This window comes from Erpetoichthys calabaricus, chromosome 2, assembly GCF_900747795.2.
Source record: "Erpetoichthys calabaricus chromosome 2, fErpCal1.3, whole genome shotgun sequence".
In the NCBI taxonomy this organism is placed as follows: domain Eukaryota; kingdom Metazoa; phylum Chordata; class Cladistia; order Polypteriformes; family Polypteridae; genus Erpetoichthys; species Erpetoichthys calabaricus.
This window is the reverse complement of record NC_041395.2, coordinates 133345793-133355654: the sequence shown is the minus strand read 5'-3', so window position 1 is coordinate 133355654 and position 9862 is coordinate 133345793.

Below are 9862 nucleotides of genomic sequence, written 5' to 3'. Positions count from 1 at the left end.
CTCGGAGTCCTGCCATGTGCAAAAGTTCGCTGATGACACTGCTATCGTGGGCTGCATCAGGAATGGGCTGGAGGAGGAGTATAGGGACCTAATCAATGACTTTGTTAAATGGTGCGACTCAAACCACCTACACCTGAACACCAGCAAAACCAAAGAGCTGCTGGTGGATTTTAGGAGGCCCAGACCCCTCATAGACCCAGTGATCATCAAAGGTGACTGTGTGCAGATGGTGCAGACCTATAAATATCTGGGAGTGCAGCTGGATGATAAATTAGACTGGACTGCCAATACTGATGCACTGTGTAAGAAAGGACAGAGCCGGTTATACTACCTTAGAAGGCTGGCGTCCTTCAACATCTGCAATAAGATGCTGCAGATGTTCTATCAGACATTTGTGGCAAGCGCCCTCTTCTACGCAGTGGTGTGCTGGGGAGGCAGCATTAAGAGGAAAGACGCCCCACGTCTGGACAAACTGGTGAGGAAGGCAGGCTCTATTGTTGGCATGGAGCTGGACAGTTTAACATCTGTGGCAGAGCGAAGGGCGCTCAGCAGGCTCCTATCAATTATGGAGAATCCACTGCATCCACTTAATAGTATCATCTCCAGACAGAAGAGCAGCTTCAGCGACAGACTGCTGTCACTGTCCTGCTCCACTGACAGATTGAGGAGATCGTTCCTCCCCCAAACTATGCGACTCTTTAATTCCATCCGGGGGGATAAACGTTAACATTTAACATTATACATAGTTATTGTCTGTTTTTCACCTGCATTATTATCATTCTTTAATTTAATATTATTTATTGTATCAGTATGCTGCTGCTGAAGAATGTGAATTTCCCATTGGGATTAATAAAGTATCTATCTATCTATCTACTCACACACACATTCACTAATTCTCATACTGGGCCAATGTAGATTTGCCAATTCACATCTTTCGAACGTTACAGAAAAACTGGAGTAAGTAGAGGAAAACCAATGCAGACATGGTGGTAACATGCAGAGTCTACATGGGTAGTTGCTGGGCCTGGGACATGTGAGACACCAATGCTGATGAGGCTAATGTTGAGTGAATTGTGTATATACAGCCCCAACTAATTGATAAGTTTTGGGACAAAAATTTCCACAGGTGTGAATTATCTTCAGTTATGTAGCTTCTACTGCAACTTGTTTTCTATTCAGAAAATGAAGTAGAGAACAAAAAGACAAATCAAGTGCATGCATGCTTTTACTTGCCTCCTCTGTAGCCACAGCAATCATGTTAGTGGAGAAGTCTTTCCATAATGATAGTATACATAATATATACTTAAGAATAAAAAAATGTTTTGTTTATGGAGAAGCGGCCTACCTGTGTCTTTCACTTATAATTTACAGCTGAATTGCATCAGAGTTATAACTATAGGCATCAGGTTAAGATAAAGCTAAATAACTGATATTTATACAATAGACCCCCACAAAGATGCGGTTCAGGGTTCGCGGACTCCGTCGTTTGCAGATTTTTCCTTAGAACCTAACTATTAATTGTTAGCGGAAAGCGCAAATATCCTCCACAATTTTTTATGGCTTTTTTTGTAGCAATACTGTGCTGTAGAGAGAACAGGAAGCAACCGCTGAGGGAAACGTGGTTTGGGATGGTGAAAGTAGCCAATCCGTGAGCGTTATTCATTTCTCCTTGATGCTGATTGACTGCTGCCCTGTGACGTGTCTCCAGCTGAGTGTCCTTGTATTTTCCATTTTGTTATTGTATTCATTTTGTTATTCTTAAACGCAAAAGATGTCGCCGAAACGCCCTGCACCTATTAAGGCTTCTGGCACTGAGCCTAAGCACCAGAAGAAGTTTAAAACACTCCAGGAGAAGGCTGAACTACTGGATTTGCTCTGGGAACTAAAAAGTTATGCTGCAGTAGCACGCTACTATGGGATTAATGAAAGCACCATATGCTACATAAAGAAGAACGAGGCATCAATCCAGAGTACCGTATCTGTAAGTTTCTGTAATAGTGCCAAAAAGGTAACAACCGTAAGGAATAAAAATATCATCAGAAGAAGACCGTCCAAAGATACAACTCCTCCTGAAGCGCCTGAAGAAGAGGCGCCACCCGAGGAGTTGTAAATCCTCTGCATCGTACAACACAGCTACTTCATCATCATCAATATCATTCATCATTAGTGAGTACCTGTACATTTTATTGTATTTTAATTAAATTAAATTATGACGTATTTAGTCTACTTATAACAAAGAAAACGACAGCACAATCCAATGAAAATGCGCTTGCATGAATTACAGTATGTATATCGATAAGATAGGTATTTTACATTCTAGCACCGCGGGAGACATAGCAGTAGAGTACTGTACAGTAGACGGTTTACCTTTACATTCTTTTTTTTGTTAATGTATTAAGGTAATTTTTTAGGTGATGTATTAATGTAGTAAGATGAGTTTGCAATGAAATTAAAGTGCTTTGGGGGCATATTTAGGGTTTAAACTATAAAAATAGGTATTTAAAAGGCATTTTTAACCACATCCAAAAGTTACGGTTTTTCACAATTCACAGGTGCTCTAGGAACGTAACACCTGTGCATTTTGGGGGTTTGCTGTATATTAAGTAACATGAAATTGATTAATATGTGCTCAAGCTACTTTTTCTTCATTAATGTTAGAATTTGTTACTGGGTTGTTATATTTTGAATAATCTAAAAAGCAATTACATTACGCGTATAAAATGTTTCATGTCAAAATAGTGATCTTTGAATCAGACAATTTGAAACTGCATGTAGTTATTTCGATACCAATAAAAAAGCCTTCTGGGAGGTGTGAACACATGCATTTACAACTGGAAAATTACTGAACCAAAAAAATGCAGACGCCCAATATAAACTGACATAAAAAAAGTGAAGTACACAACTTGTACAATGTGCAGCTTGGGCTGACTAATTACACTGTGCAACTTTGTTAAGTTATAGCATTTCACTTCATCATCACTTCAGTACTAATCACTGTACTGGGAATTGTTCAGAAGAAAACCCACACAGAGACTTACACAGAGAGTGCATGTGCAAGTCGAGATTACAACCCAGGCCGAAAATCTAAGCGGATTCCAAAGATAAGAATGTGTTTGTGCTTGGCAATCTTCAATGCACACACAAGATAATGGCTATAACTAGTTACAATAAATTCATGAATATACTGGATCATGATGTTTGTGAATCATGTATGACTCAGGCGCCGCCGAGAGTGGCAGCCTTTTCAGCAGCTCCATGTATGACTTTGTTTTTTTTTGTGAATTTCCCCTTGGGATTAATAAAGTATCTATCTATCTATCTATCTATCTATCTATCTATCTATCTATCTATCTATCTATCTATCTATCTATCTATCTATCTATCTATCTATCTATCTATGTGCATTATTGCCTCAGGTGGTCTTGTGTAGAGAGTGTACACTAGCTGTTTAAATTAATAACATAAGCGGCCACAAAACAACTGTGTACTGCATACTGAATAATATTTCATTCATTCATTCATTGTAATGATTCCACTTTTGATAAATTGCATGGTCCTGAGGGCTTTAATCTTCCATTCAACTATTCATTTCCTAAACATAATCCACTTTATGGCTTCAGAGTGCAGGAGCATATTGCAGTGAAAGGAATCAGCTTCATCAGCCCATCACAGTGCACAGACACCCACATAATATCAGTCATCATTTTGTCCTATAACATTTGTGGGGGACAGCCGGGGCCCTTAACCAGCCTGGATGCCCTGACCATGGAAGGACCAGAGGCATAAGCGTTTCTAGAGCATTACCTCCCCCGGGGTGCTAGAGGGCAGCCCACCTGGAGTGCAGTGGTATCACAGGTTTGAAGCATGAAAGCTCAGACCTGTTGGAGCCAGTGGCCACAGCCAAGGGGCGCCTGAGGATCTCTTGAGCCCTTTGTTGCAGCTCTGCCGCCACACCCGGAAATAAATCAATAAGCAGCAGCAGCACTTCCAAGTGCCTTATAAAAGAAGCCAGCAGCCACTGTTCTGGGAACCAGAGTCGGGTGGGAGAAGACAAAGCTCGCCAGGAAGAGCAGGGTGAAAGAAAGAGGGAAGAAAAGGTTTTGTGCAGGATTGTGCCTAGTGCTTGCAACTGTGCTGTAGCGATGGGAAACGGGTGAAGGCGTTTCCCACGGCGAAAAAGAAGAATAAAATCTGTGTGTCCTTGCACTTGTGTCTAGCGTCTGTCTATGTCGGGTTGGGGTGGCAGGTGCGCCCCCTGGTGGTCCACACATTGTATAGTAGTGAGGTTAGAAACAGTGAAAAAGAGAGATTAACTTTTTTCCAAATGGAAATGCTTTACTGTACTGTGTTTTATATGTACTACTTTGGTTGACCCCAAATATATATGATGGGAATTATTTTTGATGTTTCATTTAAGTCAGATGCACACTTAGTGCCAGCCATCTCAAAGCATAAACAGCTAAATAATGCAAGTTATAATTTGGGACAAGAACGCTGTATCAAAATACATATACAATTGACAGTAGACAGACTACGGTTTATTTCTTATTCTTCTTCTAACTATTATTAGTACTCGGTTTGAATTGTAGCCTTTTATATTAATTTATTTGCTAATGCATAATAAAAGAAAAGCTTCAAAGGATGCTCTCTCATACTGGATTTAAACAGATTCTACATCCATCTTCTTCTCCAGACTTATAACTATGGTAGCACGTGTTCCTTAATATGAAGTACTAGCCCCCATGGAAAGGCTATGTTAATAATAAAGACATAAAGTTTAAACAGAGGAGCGATAGGACAAGCAAGGCAACACATTTTATAGTGGCACAGAAAAGCTTTGTGTCACTAGGAGTTACGTTACTGGTCTTCTGCTTAAAAAGGCAAGCTCAGTAGATTTTGATCACTCTTGTACTTTCAACAATGTGATAGGCCGTATCCCAGGACATTTGGGAGACTGTATAATAACTGACTATAGCTGTTTATCTTTGTATAGCACTGCTGGGAGACGACTCCCTTGTTTTGTGACAGTTCAATCTGACCCAGAGGTGCTACTTGGGTACTAGAACCTGGAGGATCTTGTCACTCCTGGGTCCACGACAAAAGAAGCCACCTAACCTTACTCTAAACCTTGCAGTTACTGAGAGGAGATGGACAAAGCTTGCTGGAAGGGGTGTATTTAGTGAAAGTAAATGTGTAGTTTGAATCCAGGACTAATCCCTGTGTGGTTGTGTCTGAGGTCTGGGGCTCTGAAATGGTGGTGTTTTTCTCTCGCCCTCTCCCTCTCTTTGTATATATATAAAACTAAAATATATATACAGCATATACATGTACTGTATATATACAAGCGGGTATTTCATAAGAAAGTATGATAAACTTAGCTTTAATATCTTAGTGAATAACATATTTGAATGCTCTCAATTGTTCATTTATTCATTTTCATCCCTCTTGATTGCATTTAAGTTAAGTGCCTGGAGCTTCTCCCGTGAATACAGGGGACACTTCTGGTAAAAACCATGGACATGGCTTCAGTCCATCACAGGGTTGACACTTACAGATGCACAAATTCAGGCTGATTAACAGAATTTTTTCTTTGACAAGCCAAAAAGCGGCTTTTGTACCAGTGAGTAACATGAATGAACTGAAGCACACAGAAGCAGTACACAGTAAAGCCATGTCTAAAATCCATTTTTATGTATATATGTGTTTCTACTTCACTGACAGGAAAACTGATTTTGGGTTTGGGTATTAAATTTGCCAGTATCATTTGGGCTCAGATTATGTTACAAAGTTTTGGGTTTGGCCTTCCAATTCTTGACCCTGAATGCTGTAATGCCTCTGAAGTTACATCCCAGCTATTTGTTAAATAACAAAATACAGAAATAATGTACAGCCAGGTACAGATTTTTTGTCTGTGATACACTAACCTAATGCAATAAACTCTTCCCTGGAAATTGCCCCTTATCAAACTTCTGGGGTAACTCATACTTAAAACAGTGCAATATGTGTCCCATTCTACAGATTCTCACTTTACAATGCACATTAAATCTTTACTGAACACTGTGATGTAGTTGTGTTTAAGTGCAGTCAAGTAACTTGCGCTCCAAGTGCCATCTGCTGGTAAACGTAGTGCAAGTACATTAAAACAACATTTCACAAGTGTTTCTGAATAAAAAAGACTAACCCTGCTAGAAATCCCCACAACCTACCAAGCAGTTGGTACTGTGAATCTTCATGTGCTTGTATTTTGCTTGAAATACAAAATTGATTACATGATTGTACAGTAGTAATGTTCTTGAGGTAACTCAATTGTGTGCTGTGATAGTACAGCGCCATGAAAAAGTATCTTTTAGCTGCACCAATGAAGCAATGAAACACACCTGAGTAATCACAAACATCTGTGAAGCCAATGGTTCCAAACACTATGGTGCCCTGAAATTGTAAATTGTGGAGCAGAGTGGTGCATCAAGGAAAAATGTGCTATCACAAAAAGCACAATGAGACATGAAAAGGTTTGGGGCAGACACCTCTATATTATATCCTGGCTGCAGAGAGGTAAATTGTCAAGAGATCGTTACTCGTGTGAGCCCACAACACAACTGAATTGCTGCCTTAAAATGCCGGCTTTTAAAGGCAAGTGGAGGAAGTGATGTCATCAGGTGGAACCGGGTGGGATTTCCCAAGAATGGTCTGTAAGGGATTGAAAGAGACAATTAGTGCAACTCACCGCCCCCTGGTCAGGCATGGAATTACTATTATTCAGGTCCTTTAGTTGTCTCCTAATCGCACATGTGTGACAAGGCCTCCCCTTAGCCCAGACCCCTTGGGTCGGGTGTCCTGCACCGAGAGGTTGTGAACACGAGAAAGAGCATCGGTGTTGGCGTGGAGAGAGCCCTTACGATGAATGAGTGAAAACTTATAAGGTTGGAGGTCAAGAAACCACCTGGTGACCTGTGGGTTCAACTCCTTGAGTAGGGCCATCCACTGTAAGGGTGCATGGTCCATAACAAGTGTAAACTCATGACCCAATAGGTAGTATCTCAACTGTGTAATCGCCCATTTGATCACGAGAGCCTCTCTTTCCAATGCTGCATACCTGGTCTTCCGATCCAGCAGTTTCTGGCTGAGGAACATGACAGGGTGTTCAGCACCATCGACGCTTTGGCTCAGCACTGTCTGGAGAATAAAAGGAAGTGAAAAGTTAGGCTCTTTCAAAACTGGTGCCGACGTCAGGGCCTATTTTAAGTCACTGAATGCTACCTCTGTCATATCAATCCATACCACAATGTTAGGGGCCCTCTTCTTTGTTAGATCCCCCAAGGGTGCAGCTCTCTCTCAGAAAACCGAGGTACAAATCGGTGGTAATACCCGGCTAAACCAAGAAATTCTTGGACTTGCCACTTGGTTCGCGGATGGGTCCATTTCAATATGGCATCTATTTTAGACCACTGTGGCTTCACAGTACCTCAACACACCAGGTAGCCTAAATATTTGGCTTCTTTTGATCCAAAAAAAACATGTTTTTGTATTGATTGAAAGACTGGCCTTACCAAGCGTCCGTAATACAACTCGGACATGCTGTAGGTGTTCCTTCCATGTGCTGGAATAGATGACAATGTCATCTAGATAGGCAGCATATACGTGTTATGCGGGTCGAGCACTTTATCCACCAGACGTTGTAAAGTCGCAGGTACCCTGTGTAACCCAAATGGAAGGACACAATACTGCCAGTGTCCACTAGAGGTGCTAAACGCAGTCTTGACCTTTGCAGAGTCCATTAAAGGAACCTGCCAGTACCCCTTTGTCATGTCAAGTGTGGTCAAATAAATTGCCTGTCCAAGCCTTTCAAAGAGGTCGTCCACTCGAGGCATTGGATAAGCATCGAATTGGGAGACTTGATTAAGGTGATGGAAGTAATTGCAAAATCTCCAACTTCCATCTGGCTTACTAACCAAGACTATTGGACTGGACCAGGAACTATAACTTTCTTCTATTACTCCTAAGTCCAGCATGCGCTTGATTTCAAGTCTTCTTTGACTCAGGAAGACGATAGGGCCACTCTCGGACTATAACCCCGGGTTTTGTCACAATTTTGTGGGCGATCAGAGAGGTCCTTCTGGGTTCTTCGTCCACCACCTCCGGGACGGACGAGATAACTGCTTCGAGCTCCCATTTCTGTCTTATGTTTAAGTCTGACCCAAAGTTAAGTATGCTGGTCTGAGCAAAGAATGAGCGGGGCTGGCCAGAGGAGGGATTGGGGTCCCTTTCCTTCAACGGTTTCAGTAAATTCACATGAGATATCCACTCACAAATAATCAACGAGCCCTTTCCTCTCCTTAAGTTTGTATGGACCTTGCCAATTGGCTAGCAGTTTAGAATGGGAGGTGGGAACCAACACCATGACATGATCCCTCAGTTGGAATTCTCAGAGAGTCTTGCCGCAGTTATAATAGCGGACCTGTGCTGCTTACGCCTCCTCCATGTGACTTTTTAACCCTTAAACCGCCACATACTTGGGGGGTTATTGCACTCCTGGACGCCAAATACTTTTTTGTTGCACTTTTTAAGGAAACATTACAATTCACACAAGAAAAAGTGAAATTGTAATGGAATACATAATTTTTTCATGCAAAGAGCATCACAATTACTATAATATTGATCATTTTACACACTGACAATGAACAGTAAACTCTATAAAAAAAACTAATGCAACAATCTAGTATTATATGTGCAAGGTGCAACTGACACCATTGATGAAATTCAGTAAATCACCAAGCCAACTGCGCTTGAACTGGCTGCACACAAGCACACAGAGGCTAACGCTAATGCTTGCAGCCAAGTCTAGTGCAGCGGCTGAATCCCAGGGACAGTGATGCTGAATCACTAGGGGGCAACAGTGGTCATGAGCTGGCTGCTCAACATATGTATGACATGAACTGAACAGTTCCGGCATGCTGACAAATTGCACTGTGGCATTTAATGAAAGTATGTTGCTGAAGATACTCGACTCCAGCATGCTGGCAAATTGCATTGGGAACTGAATATAGCCGGTTGTGGCGGTTTAAGGGTTAATCCATCCATCCATTTTCCAACCCGCTGAATCCGAACACAGGGTCATGGGGGTCTGCTGGAGCCAATCCCAGCCAACACAGGGCACAAGGCAGGAACCAATCCCGGGCAGGGTGCCAACCCACCGCAGGACACACACAAACACACCCACACACCAAGCACACAATTTAGAATCGCCAATCCACCTAACCTGCATGTCTTTGGACTGTGGGAGGAATCCGGAGCGCCCAGAGGAAACCCACGCAGACACGGGGAGAACATGCAAACTCCACGCAGGGAGGACCTGGGAAGCGAACCCAGGTCCCCAGGTCTCCCAACTGCGAGGCAGCAGCACTACCAACTGCGCCACCGTGCCGCCCTTAATGGTTCATATATGTTGAATTTTGCCAATATATCACTGTGCGATATATTCTAATATATTAGTCAAGGGAAGAGCCTCTCCTTCCCAACCTCCTTCCCAACCTTCTTTTAAAATATCCAGTATACCCCAAGGTTGTCGTCCATAATTCAAAAGTCAAGAACCCCGTCAAGGCTTGAGGGCTTGAGGGACTTCCCTTTGGCAAAGATAATGAGGGGGAGGAGCTGATCCGGACTCCTCCCTTCCCTGCTGACCACCTTGCAAAGCATTTGTTTGAGAGTCTGATTAAATCTCCCATCCTCGTCGGTTTGAGGATGATACACCACAGTCTTTAAGTGCTTTATTTTAGGTAAATGATGACCCTTGATCCGTAAGGACTTCCTTATGGATGCCAACTCATGCAAAGACCCTTACCAGTTCCCATGCGATAGGTTTGGA